This window comes from Lottia gigantea (assembly GCF_000327385.1).
Source record: "Lottia gigantea unplaced genomic scaffold LOTGIsca_15, whole genome shotgun sequence".
NCBI lineage: Eukaryota > Metazoa > Mollusca > Gastropoda > Lottiidae > Lottia > Lottia gigantea.
This window is the reverse complement of record NW_008707797.1, coordinates 1,956,154-1,970,714: the sequence shown is the minus strand read 5'-3', so window position 1 is coordinate 1,970,714 and position 14,561 is coordinate 1,956,154.

The following is a 14,561-nucleotide window of genomic DNA, read 5'->3' as shown; positions in this document are numbered from 1 at the left end:
TTTATAACGACAAGAAAATTAGAAATATTTCTATGGCCGTAATTTCAATAGATTCGTTTCCAGAGAGTCGTAAATGTATTTTTAGTGATGGCTGCTGAGTCGTGTGGAATATTTGTCAGTCAATGGTGGGGATTAAATATGACGTTTGTAATCTAATAAAATGTAAAATATAGTCGCGGGAATTGAGACTAGTTGACACACGGAGTGATGTCAATACATTAATCACGTCCAAGTTAAAGGCCCTGTCACACAATCTGGGGCCATTTTCTTTCTATCTTCAGAAACTTCTACATTTTCCATTTGAATGATTTCTATCAATCAGGAAAATGCCTGAAGGGGCAGTTAAAAATGCGGTGCTGAAGTCCAAAGGGCCTAACCCCTTGAGGGTGGGGACAGCCCCCCTGGCAGCTAGTTGCTGCTAGTGGCTGTTAGAGGCCCCCAGAAGCCAACAGATTTCAGATGATATTTGAGTATTTAAAAGGGCCTTAATTTCACTTCATAATAAGGCCTTTCACAGGCCTGAGGGAAGGAGGGTGCATGCCCACTGGCCCATCCCCTAAATACACCACTGTCAGTCACATATTCTGTTTGCTGTTGATGTTTATGCTATCTTATCAAGATAAGTAGGCAAAAGATTATCAATATCCACATGCAAGATATTCTCCAAAACTTTAGCAAAATATAAAATTTCCCTTTTCAGAAATACAGTAATCTGATTGGATAACAAAAGTAAACTTATATTTGTTTTAGTTATTGACATCAGAAGACTGGAGTTGTATGTGTGTACACATTGACTTGTTTAGCCAAGTATTGTCAAGATTGTCAAGATTGTGCAGACCCTACCGAGATCTTTCTATGTATAGGCAGGCCTTTAAAACCCTCCTTGTTACCAACAAGTTCTGTACATGACAGAATATTCGCAGTAATCTCAATGTATTGTACCATTTATATTGATGTCACATTTTGATGGTAATTTCCATTCCTGTAGCAGACTATCAAAAAGATGGAATTTCTGATTAAAAAAGCAAAATTATGTTTTTATGGTCATGTTTTGATTGTCTGATTTCTGCATATCCAATGACAACATTTTTGTGTCCTATCAATGATGAAATAAAGTGGTGTTTGATTGGTGAGTTCTGAACACCCTCTGTCTATACTGGCCTCAATTAACAGTATGGAACTATTCCAAATTTCCCCTTCTGTTCTCCTTTTTCTGCCATTTAAATTCTGTCTACAACTACTGTTTTTGGTGCACTTGTGGAACACATTTTAAACACTGTTCCAACTTATTTTAATGATTCTATAAACTCTCTGATCAAATGCCCTTTAAGATTTGGAACAAGCGTCAACATTGGGACATTTCACTTTATAAAAAACTATCGATAAAAATTAAAAAAATACAGAACGTAGAGTGACAGTCAAGTATGATGTCATGATGTCATTTGGGAGAAATTCATCAAAACTAAACGAGCATTACCATTTATCATATTTTATGCTTGAATTGATATAAAAATCAAATTCTGTTTAAACACTCATTAACATTTGTGATAGTCAAAGAGTCATTTTATTGGCGCAGTCAGGCGCATGAAAAATGCATTAATTTGAACATGAATGTGAAATGAAATTGTTCGTTTTATCAGATTAAATTCATTGATGACACACAAATATTTAGATTTTGTTAATTTGGTAGAGAAAGACTGCATGCTGAACAGTTTGTTAAGGAAAGACTGTAAATGAGTTATTTTATTATGTTATTTTATATTTTCATGCATGTTGCTTTTCATAACATTAGAAATTTGTTTTTTAGAGAGTTGGTTTTAGTTTCATTGGAAAATTAAAGATCTGAATTTGTTATAATAATTAAAGTTTTTAAACATTATATTTTAACTACAGCTAATAACAGGAACTATTTGATGCACCAACGATTTTACTGCTTAATTCTGTGCCTTTTGCATTGCCCACGGCACTTAGGATCTGTCAGTAGCCTATCAGGTTTCCCCACTCACATACATATGAAAAAATGTTTTTTCTGTCTGCCTCCAACAACCTCTATCAGTGATGGAAAATTGATTAATAAGTTATAAGTATTATCTTGAGACTCCAGGCCAGAATGATGACTTTCTGCCCCTTAAAAAATGGTTTGCATCCCCAATTGTATCTCTACTTTATTTTTAAATTTGACCCAAAATATGCATTAAGTCAATTCAATTTTTCGAAAAATAATCTTGGAAGATCCCTTTTAAACGCTCCATGGGAGGTCTGCTACAATGATGTCGCTTGAATGTGACTGCATTTTTAATTCAGCTTAAACAATTGTCCCTCCATTGTCTGCCCTTCATTTGTATCCCTAGTCGTCTCGGTTGGATGATGCCACCACTGTCTGAGAAAGTCCAGTTGTATTTGTAACAAATAATGATGTCATAATGTACCCAAATGGTAAAACTTTCCAAATTCAGAAACTGGATAAAACAAATCTACCTCAGGACAATATCTAATAAAATAATTTGTTGTCCCTGGGGTCGAATTAACCTAAATGTTTTACAATAGTTTTCTAGTCACACATTTTAGGAAGAAAACTCATGATTTTGGAGTTCAATTCAGGATTAGAAAAGAAGAACATGGATTTCTGTTTAATGCCAAAATAATTTGTTTCCAGGCCTTTCTTGGCGGGGAGCGAGGGAGGGGCGGATTCACGACACATCAACTTCAGGATTCTGGACGCCTTTTTGGAAAAGAAAAAGAAACATTGCTGATAATGATGTCCTAGAAGACAGAAACCAATTACACAAATGTTTTTCTGAACACATTTTGATACAGAATTGTGGTGTGGCCATTGACATTGATTATTATTTTTCTGAACAACAACCAACTGAATATCTCAGAGGCAGAACGGTCAAATTAACCCAAATATTCCAGGAAATCGTAATAATTTCAGTCCAGTTTGTGGTGGCAGCAGTAATAATGACAAGTTGTTTTAGCAATTGAACCAAACATGATTAACGACAAACATAATCACTCTCGTCTACCGACCTTATAAGGGCGATTGATATAAATTGTGTCCTTTGACCTCCAGACGGTGTCCGGATAAATTGTATATGATAGATATTACTGGGTGTCTTTATGTTGGTGAAATATCCGAAATAAACGGTAACTATTTAGAATTATTAGTCTACCGAATTGGAAAGGACATTTGTAACAATCAAGTCTCTTGTTATTTTTATGATAAGGTTGTTTTGTCGTGAAATACATGTTTTTATCAATTGGGGAGTTTTACATCTTAGTTTCAAATCAGCTAATCAAGACTACAACACTTTACCAAGTGGAAGGCAGGAAAATTTTGGAAAAAACAGAACCAGTACTGATATCATCAGTCAGGGAAATTTTGGATATCTCATAAGGACCTTAAGAGGCACCCTTGTAGAGTGAATACAAAGGATTAGAAAGGTTGGTTCAAGATGGATAGAATCAAAAATGAAATGAATGCAGTAATACGTCCTACTTTTCTGCACCATGTGGGCTAATGAAGAGGGGCAACGCCATGCAGGGTGACATGAGGGAAATTTTGCCAGGACAGCGGCATAAGCCTGCTCTTTTTCGATTTCCAACTGTCGAGGGATCTTTAACGTGCACAGCCTGTAGCACACGTAGCCTCGGTTTATTGTCCCATCCGAACGACTAGACACTTTTTACATGTCAGCCCCTCTTACCTGCATCACTGACAGGGGGAAACCGGGCTTAAAAATTCGAAGGTATTATCTCGACCTATGCAGGGATTGAACCCTGGACCTTCAGGTTAGCGAGCAAGGGTCTAACTCACTGAGCCACTGCGGCTCCCATGGATAGAATCAAGGAATTCATTATACTGTGAATACCATATAGTGTGCAATGAGAGAAATATTAATAAAATGGAAAAATCTCCTGTCAAGACAATAGAGTGGACTTAAAAACTAGCCGAAATTATGGTTTGTGGCACAAGGAGTACTTTAAGGGTAATAGCTAAAAAAACTAACCTTTGTATAGCCAGAGAAATAGCTTCAGTTACATCTGGATTCGAGATCTGTAAACGTTTCCATAACGACCACACAAACTCTTTATCAGCCTGAAGAAAAAAAATAAAATGCAAAAAAAAACATACATAATTCATTGATGATAACGTAGAAATAAGGATTTGAATGTGGGAATCAAAAACATTTCTCATTTACTCCATAGAAGTCTGAAATGAGTAAGCTCAAAATCAGACACTGTGGCACCCTAGCTTATATTCAGACACAACAAAGACTTTTAAGAATTATAGTTTGTGTTGGGGTGATCTTACCTGACATTGTTGTAGTTCAGCTAATAAAGTTTTATTTTGAACGATCATCTGATTGCTATCCAACTCTAAAATAAATGGAACAAATTAGGTGGTTATCAGGCACAAATCTCATAAACAGTTGCAAACAAGCTTTTCTATTTTTGGCTAATCTAATTTCCTAAAAAATGTAATGGGCAATAAATGTATGATAGCAGGTATATATCACCAAGCAATGTCATATATTGATATTATTTTTTGCTTGGCTCATGCTTAAAATATTAATATATATATATGTTTATTTAATCATAGCTTCCTTACATCTAATTGTTACTCATTATATTACTATATATATTGTTATATTTCTATATATATTGTTATATTACTATATATATTGTTATATTACTATATATATTGTTATATTACTATATATATTGTTATATTACTATATATATTGTTATATTTCTATATATATTGTTATATTACTATATATATTGTTATATTACTATATATATTGTTATATTTCTATACATATTGTTTATTGTTATATTACTATATATATTGTTATATTTCTATACATATTGTTATATTTCTATACATATTGTTATATTACTATATATATTGTTATATTTCTATACATATTGTTATATTTCTATACATATTGTTATATTTCTATACATATTGTTATATTTCTATATATATTGTTATATTACTATATATATTGTTATATTACTATACATATTGTTATATTACTATATATATTGTTATATTTCTATACATATTGTTATATTACTATACATATTGTTATATTTCTATACATATTGTTAGTCTTGTTATATTATTCATTTCTCTTAATAACGCTGCCTGTATGAGCATGTGAAGCGTTGAGTTAATAAATACAGAAATAGTATATCTATACATATATGTATATATATATATATATATATCTTGTGCTTCTTTATATATATGACATTATAGATATAGATTATAGATAAACAAAGAGGTTTCTATGTGATTCTTCATTTTAAATTTTCAAATATGCATTAACAATGCAATAAGCATCTCTACTTTCAATTACAAGTCTGACCTGCTGACTCTTACCGATGAGTGAACAATAAAGATAGCTTGTCAGGCAATGTAACTTACAGACTGAGCAAGGACATCATGTGGATATATAAAAATATATAACTAATATCAATCAATATTTCAGATCAGTTGTCTGAACCAGCAGATTAAACAGCGTGAAAATCAGTGAAACAACATGTTTCAGGTTCTGTTTTAATATAACTATTTCACTCCAATCATATATCACAATGCATTGAGCACTTTATTTAACTATAAAATTTGAGACAATTGAATTTGTACGTACAGCATATAACTAGCAAAAACCTAGCAGAGTAAGCATACTTATCTATTTTTGCCAGTCTCTCATGTTTTAGCAACAAGAAGTAAAGCTTGGGACATATGCTGACTGAATGAGACTGTACACTGTTGTTGTCAACCTGATGACAACCCCTGAATTCTACTCACACTCATGCTGGGGTTAAAATATCTTAGTCTCCATACCCACAGTTTTAAACCAAAAGACTGACAGTAGAGTGAACACTTTTCATGCCTTGGTCAGGGTTATAATCTTTTGTAAATGATCAAATTGGTAATCATGGCTTGTTATCATTGTTTAAAATAGTTGAATACCAGTGACTAAACTAAATTGATCATTGCCATTAAGTACTTAACATATGTGTAAATATCATCGATATGTTTAACTGTTTCATTCTTTAAAACAAGGGTAATAACTCTTATTAAATAATTAATAAGTTTATTGGAGTTTCCACAGGGTTAACCCTGCGTTGATACTAGACAAATGTCACCAAGTTTTTTCAAAATCCATCGAATGTTTTGGGCTACTGTGGATGGACGGATGGATGACAAGTTATGCTCTACATTTTTGGAATCATATCAATTAAGCAGTCTTTAACAAAGTAGGCTACATACCTTTTGAAGACATCAAACCAAACGTTGATGTCATGTTGACTACACTTGATATAATGGTGTCATATCATCCCTCAAAAAATCTAGCATTATCTGCTTGAAGTCACATTAAGATTTCAGTTCTGTAATTAAAATTACAAGTATAAGATTAACTTATTTATTGAAGAGATATAATGATACAAATATTTGCATCAACAAGCTAAGCACATTCCTGTATCGAAATTTGGTGTCTTATGTTTCACAGTGACGAATAAACAGTAATTTCCTACAACTACTGGGGATGTGTATAGGTCTAGGCCGCAAAAATTATTATTGAAATACAATTTTAAGTCTATTATAGTTTTAATTGCCCATAGTTCCTAAGAAGGAAGTATGTTTATTTCACATGTAAAATGATCAATTATTTCATTGTTATTGACCAACAGAATTCTGTGACAGATATAGAATTTGAACAAAAATTCAATCAGGAAAACAGTGCATGGTAAAGCAGTTGTCACTAACAGTGTAGAAATTTTGAATAACAACAATCAACAATTCAGCTTCTGTTTTGATTTTCAAGATTCTGATAAATGTGTTTTGATTTCAATTGGACGTATCAAATATGCAGTGATTCAGATTCAAACACATCTTTGTATGAAGCTACATAACTGTCAAAACAAAAATTAACAGAACAACAAACTTGACTGGACTTGTCAGGAATTTTCTAGCATAAAGACATCGCCTAAAATCATTCAACTTTGGTCTCAAACTCCAAGATCTATGCAGGACCACACGTCAAAATCATGACCACAACAGATTTGTGACAATCGCATTAAAATTATGTCCAGAAACTTAAGAATAAAGTCAAGAAATACTTACATCGATTACAAATCCCGCTGACATTTTGTTCAGACCTATTGACGGTATGTTTACATCACGTGATCAATGTCGTAAAATAGCTTTCAAACGTAACCCCCAAGAAATAACATTCTATGCTTTCACATGATCTGTTAGAAATTTGTGTTTATGCCGAAAATATGCATTTATTTCAAAACATAAACACATAGTAAACTTGTCGCAATTAACACGTGCGTTGACAATTTGGCGGGAAATTTGAATTAAACGAGGCCAAAAGTATACATTATTATGTAGCCTATATATAGAAATAATACCCAATAGGCAATTGCATTATTATGATAGACCTAATAATAAAACAAACTTGTACATATAAAACAATAGGCCTAGACCTTTCTAAGCTCTAAACACAGTGGCGTCTGAAAATCATCAGGTGGAAGGAATAAGTGTGGGCCACATAAATGTCAAAAAGGGTGGGGAACAATAGAGGGGGGGGGGGAGCTGTGCAGTAGGCCTAAACAAATGAATCTCACTAATATGTCTCAGTTAAATTTAAACAACTAACTAACGTAGGCCTAGCCTACTCTCAAAGATGTCATTTTGCCAAACAGGAATTCCAAAAAAGATCTGATGATGCAAAATATATTTTTAGGATACCTCTTATTAGAAATGACTAATCTAAGGTGGTTAAGATGACATTAGGTATGGCCAAATTAGTGAACTCCAAAGAATGGCCCGAAAAAAACTACCCATCCGTATTTTGACAATTGCAGTTGTTTCCAATTTTATTTTGTAAATTCTGAAGAATTCTTAGATATTTCTGTAAATCTTTGCGGACAAGAGATGATGGGGTGGGGGAGGGAAGGGGAGGGGAGGGGACTCAGTATGCCAGCAAAATTGTATGTTGCTGGTACGCTCAGTGTTGACACAACTTATGCGGTCGGTTTCACTACAAATTTCGTCCCTGAAATCCATCCATATTAATGCATATAGTTATCTAAATGTATATCATGTAACAAAATTGGGTATTTTTAGAGGTCTCTCAATTAATCTGGAATAATATTTTAAACTATAACTTATTCATCTGTATTAGAAATAGAATTGATGAAATTATGAAATTTATTGTTTATGGAACACCACGTTTCTGGAAATATGGGTTACACCCCTTCCACATGTCAACCCAATGGCCAATAAATGGATTCCAATGTTCTAATAGTCAATGGAATGTTATAAAAAAGTTCAAAAACATTTTAATGTTAACTGATCATAGGGTGTCTAAAATAATTCTAATTCAAAGTCCCATGAATGATTGTCATAGCAATATCACGTGTCTACCTTCGTCTGTCGTCTGCTATTAATTAGCAGGCGATTCCCTGCAACAATAATTATTAATGAATGCCATCTGTTTTGGTCGTCTGCCAGGAGTCACGAGGAATCAAATGACAGTCGGAATGTTTGATGGAAGATTGTGAATTGGAGGACAGCCTAGGACCGCCTATTGATTAGAGCTAGTCTCTGGCACCATTCCTTCTCATACTAACGGAATGTCATTGGCTGGAAGCTGTGACAAGGGGGTGATACAGCGTGCCGTTTAGAATGTAACAGTCACATCAAGTTGCTGGTTACTGTATATTAAAGTGGTTCCATACCTCACGTCCTACTCAGAAAGTTTTTGGATTTAGTTGCCCGGTGTAATTTTGATGCCACAGGAATTCTGAACAAGTAAGAGACAATTTCTATCGTTGTGTGAGTGTGTTTGATTAACTGGATGGCAGTTTATTGATTCCGAACTTAATTTCATTTACTATCACCCACTTCACAACACTTAAAACATTTCTACTAGTCGTTTATAGGTCTGAATATTGATATCGGCCCGCTACTCATATCGGCCCACTTCGGATTGGCGTATATGAGCTTCGAAACATAAGCGCACATGACGATACTGTAATATTGGGAACGGGGTTTTTGGAATTTTTACTGTATACGAGTTCTATTAATGAATTGTAATCGACTGTTAGTTTAATTTGGGATAGTTGGTCCCCTCATCATCGCCATTTTGTGCCATCATTGGAGATCATCACTCAAATCGTCTCCAAGCATATCATTAGTTTTGATCTGACTCTGTTTCGGGAAAATTGATTGAAATTTAAGATACTTACTTTTTGAAACTTACATGAAAGTATTATGAAATTTTAATTATATTGTGTCTCATTGATAGGATATTCCAAAAATTTATTGATCTTTCATTTTTGAGAGAATATTTTCAAGCCTTTTGCCTCACCATCATGGTACTATCTCCTACATCGGGCATCACCAAAATTTGGGTCAATTCACTGCAGATACACTCTAGTCTTGGCCTTCTGGGTTATGGTTTAATGAAATGTTCCCTCATGGCCCCTATTTGATTCCACCTTTGAATTATCTATGTGAAAATTTTGGGGGGTGGGGGGGGGGGGGGTTTGGGGTGGTGTTGTAATAGCAATTCCAAAATTTCAGGAAACAAGTATCCCAAAGATGGATATATTTTTAAGCAGAGTTCCCCATCACCAAAATTCAGAGTAACCTTTGACTCTGCCGTAAACTGTTTTCAAACATTGAAGCAGGGTGAAAAACTTCGCATACCTTTAATCTATGTGATTGCCACTTGTCGCAGGCCGATTAGACTATTTTCAGAGGCTATAATCCAATAAAGGTCCTTTACTACTTCATTGATTTTTTCTACTTGAGAAGTTTCTTCAATTCTTAATGATTTGGAAAAACTACTCTAATGTCTTGTAGGAAATTGAATTGTAAGCTGATGAAATTTAAAATGGAGTTTTGCATCCTATATTTTACTAGAAGGGACTGGCTGTGAGGTTCATTAACAGAATCTTAAAAGCTCTGCGATTGTTATAACCATTTTTGACATTTGAGAATGTGTTTTATTATCAACATGCATTTTATTTTCTACAATTGACTGGAACATAGAATTTGATTAAATTTATCCAAGAAAGGCCACAAAAATACAACAAAAAGTTGTCTTTAATGATAAAAAGCAGAAACATGATATCCAATTAATCCAACACTAAACTCAAAAGCACTGAAAGAGGCATTAAAAAATATTAAAAATTGAAGGAATGAATTATATTTTCTGTTTTGTGTAGCTCTAGGGCTTTATATCAAATCTAGCTACATTATGAAGGTATTTAGGAGGTATATAAGTTGGAAATTGTCTTTGATTCTTGAAAAACAGCTATCAGAATGCCTTACTACAGTAGACTCAAAAGCACTGACTGAGGCATTATAAATATTACAATTCTAGCTAAGTTTAAAATTCAGCAGGAGGTATATAAGTAAGAAGTTGTCTTTGATCCTAGTAAAACAGATGTCAGATTTCTTGACTTCAGTAAACTCAAAAGCACTGACTGAGGCATTATAAATATTACAATTCTAGCTAAGTTTAAAATTCAGCAGGAGGTATATAAGTAAGAAGTTGTCTTTGATCCTAGTAAAACAGATGTCAGATTTCTTGACTTCAGTAAACTCAAAAGCACTGACTGAGGCATTATAAATATTACAATTCTAGCTAAGTTTAAAATACAGTAGGATGTATATAGGTAAGAAGTTGTCTTTGATCCTAATGAAATAGATATCAGATTTCATGACATCTGTGTGACAAATGTCAACCAGGATTCTAATCTGTAATCTTCATTAATCTCATTAATAATTTCCTCTATTGCCTGCTAATTAATCTTTAATTAGGTCAAGATGCTTGTCACTCCCTGCAGTTGAATTAGAAATGAAACAGAGTATTATATTCTACTTTTCGGCTTAAGTTTTGGGCTAATGAAGATGGGCAACATAATGCAGAGTGCAAGATGTAGAGATAGTTGTCACTCCCTGCACTCAAATTGGAAATGAAATGTCCTATCTTTCTGCTCTAGTTTTGGGCTAATGAAGATCATCCCTTAACATGGGCATATCTAGAAAATGCCTGAGGGTAGGGGGCAAAAAAAAGAGGTCTCTTTCCAAGGCGAGGACCAAACAGCTTAAGTTCCTCGAGTCTGGGATCTGGGTTTTGGGCTAATAAAGATCATCCCTTAACATGGGCATATCTAGAAAATGCCTTAGGGTAGGGGGGGGCAAAAATAAGAGGTCTCTTTCCAAGGCGAGGACCAAACAGCTTAAGCTCCTTAAGGCTGGAGTCTGACGGGTGCTCCATGCTTCTTTTCCCTTATACCATATCAAATAAATATTTCAAAACCTAAATTTATTATAAAACTCTCAAAGTTTCCCCTTCAAAGTTCTTAATATTTCAAACTTTTAATAAAATGTCACTGAAAATGTACTGAAACTATTTCAAAAGTGACATAAAAATATCTGAAATTGTCAAGAGGTAGTAAAAGATCCATTTACAAAGTCAAATAAACAAATTAAAAATTTTGATGGCATTACCAAATTTGTCCTCAATGGTACTGAAGGAGTGATAAATTTAAATATAAAATGTGACTGAGTTCATCTGTTGAAGTCATTAAATTTATGACCTTTGTGGACCAGCAGTAGTCAAAGATAAGAAAGAAGATAGAGGTTTAATTAGTGTAATATGGTACCCCAGGTCTGGTAATGATGGTCTAAGAAAGATGGCCGATGCCATACCTATCTACCTTTCACACCACACATTCAGTCCTCCTATATCCTATTAGTGTACCATGTTCTAAATTTGGCTACTGTTTGCTGTGTATTTGTAGAGTGGAGTAGGAGAGGACTCAAGTTGTGCCGTTGCCGTGTGTCTGTGAAGCTGCCATCCTTCTTGTGACTGAGACCAGGATGCCAAAGATCTGACAAAAACCATGAAACCACTCGAGGTAAGAACTCCATTTTGAATTTTTTCATCATTTTATGTGAATTTTATCAAAATTAAGCAGATTTCAACCATTTTTGATCAATTTTTGACAATTTTGTTTCATTTAGTTGACTTCTGTTCAGTGATCTGTTGCTATTTTTAGCTCAGGTAAGGCAGACGGTCGTTCCATCTTCTGCCAAGTAAATTAAGATGGCTACCGTTTCCCATCTTTCTACCTTTACTGCGTCATACACTAGAGGTCAAACTTAAAAATGGAAAGAACCTAATTTTTTGATTTGGTCAATTCTTTTTCTGTACTTTTAGTTTCAAGGAATATTTTAATTAGATTATAATATTTTTTTTGATTTTTCATTTTGTCAATTTTGCCAAAAATTGTTATTTTTCTATGAAACTTTAAAGTTTTGATTTTTTGATTTCTTGGATGATATATTGAGGTTTTGGAGAATTTTGTGAAATACACTTAAAATTTTTAAGAAAGACATACTAAGTAATACTTAGTAAGTATCAGTTTCTAGGTACAGGCTACAGAAGTTGGAATTTCTGGCTACATTATTTGTCATTTACTCAATGTCATTCATGACTCTTTCTGTGGAATATTTGCCAAAAATTTTCAGGCTTGGTTTCTGTGATTATTTTAATTATGTTAATCATTTTATTTGCTGTATAGGATTGTTTTCTAGGCATATTTCGCTGATTTACAAATGAGTCACAGAAGTTTTAGTTGGTTAAGAATAGATTAAAAACAAATTAAGATCATCCATTTTTTAGAATTTTCAAAATGTATCATCTGAAAATTTGATTGATATGTGATATGGTTTGGGGCCTCCAGGGGGGTCTGCCTTCTAAGATAAGCCCCTTTTTTCATCTCAAAGTTCTCTTTATAGTGATTTAGTAAAGTAAGGTTATCCATATTCTTGGAGGTGCCCTTCAGGTTTACATCCCACAGCCCTTAAAAGATTTTCTTTCTAAACTTTCTTAATAATTTCCAAGATTCTTTGTGTATAGTGATGTCAAAAACAGATGTTGCTATGTGTCTGCTCACTCCTTTGGACGTGCCCTTATTGTCCATCCCATGTAACCATGTACTCCCTGTATATCCAACTTTCCCCCCCCCCCCCCCCTCGTTAGGTTCCAAGTTTCTTTGTGTATAGTGATGCCAGAAACAGATGTCGTAGTGCGTCTGCTCGTCAGTGAGGTAAATAAGAAGTTAAGGTGAGATAAGAGGACAGGCGATCTGTTACTATACATAGACTGATTCTCTGCTGCTACCAGTGTTACACAGTACCTGGCCTGTCAGTTAAACTAAACTACAGTATTTACCATTCCATTATACGCCTGGGTTATAGTCAGTGCTCTTGTGGGCAATTGAAGCTACGTATAGTGTGAGGGTAGCCTGTGATCAGGCCCATAGCTAGAGGGGGACCATGCTACCTACAAAAATTTTGGCTCCCCCAGAAAAATTAAGATGACTTAAATAACTTGTTGAGTTGCTATAATAGTTATAAAAAATATGGCCCCCACATCTGAGACCCTGGGCTAACTACCTGAGATGCTTGAAAATTTGAAGGATTTAGGGGGCAGAGGGTCCTGAAATGGGAAGGTGAGAATATGAGAAAAGTTTGGGGGCTGGGGAGCAATGGTTGAGAGCTCATTTCAAAACCTACAAAGATCCTGAAAAAGCCTTCATTAATATCCTTTTCACACTAGTATCTGATATCTGGGCTCTGAACTGTGACCCTCCCAAAATTTGTCTCTCTCCCCCTCAAAAAAACAACTCCCTCACTCCCACACTCCCATCAAAACCTCCTAATCAACAGGATTTAAGAGATTGATAAGTGATTACATTATTCCCAGTAGCATGTGACAAATTCACCATCCCATCTCTTGTCCCTGTTATAATATCACTATGTCAATAGACCAAGTATTGGTAGAAAATGAGTTTTACGAGAATAAAATGATTAAAAAGAGTCGTGGAGTCCGCGAAGAGTATTCAGACCACACGTTGTCTCTATGACATGGTGGGTGAAAACGAGAAAATCCAGTCGAAGCTGTCTAAAGAAATATTTGGGACATTCAATCACTTAAAGCAGGAATTCTATACGGTTAGCGTGTTTGAATTGTTAGAGGGAATGAATCAGAAACGATCGCAGTTTGTCGTATCTCAGTATTATGTGTCGTCGTCAAGTAGACAATTCTGTGTATTGATTGGCTGTATTGATTTTGGGAGACTTCTTACCCCTATTGAGATTTGACGGCTGTGTGTTTACGTTGTGATAGAGGACCACAACGAAACCCAAATATAGAACTTGCGAGATAAACGATGACAATTCGTTGTTGATTTTTCTATGTGGCTTAATTGATTAATCTTCCCAATTCAATTAACAAAATAACTACGTTTATCTCCCTTTTCTTTGACTTTCAAAATTTTCTCGATGGCTGTACTTGATTGGTAATTATGTATAATTGTCAATGGTAGTATTTGATTATGATTACCTGTTTAGGAAATAAACATCCGTCATTATTTTATAAGAGTTGGACGTTACCAGACTTGAGAGCACATTTATGATTTAATTTTTCTGTTATTGCGTTTGACAGAACAAG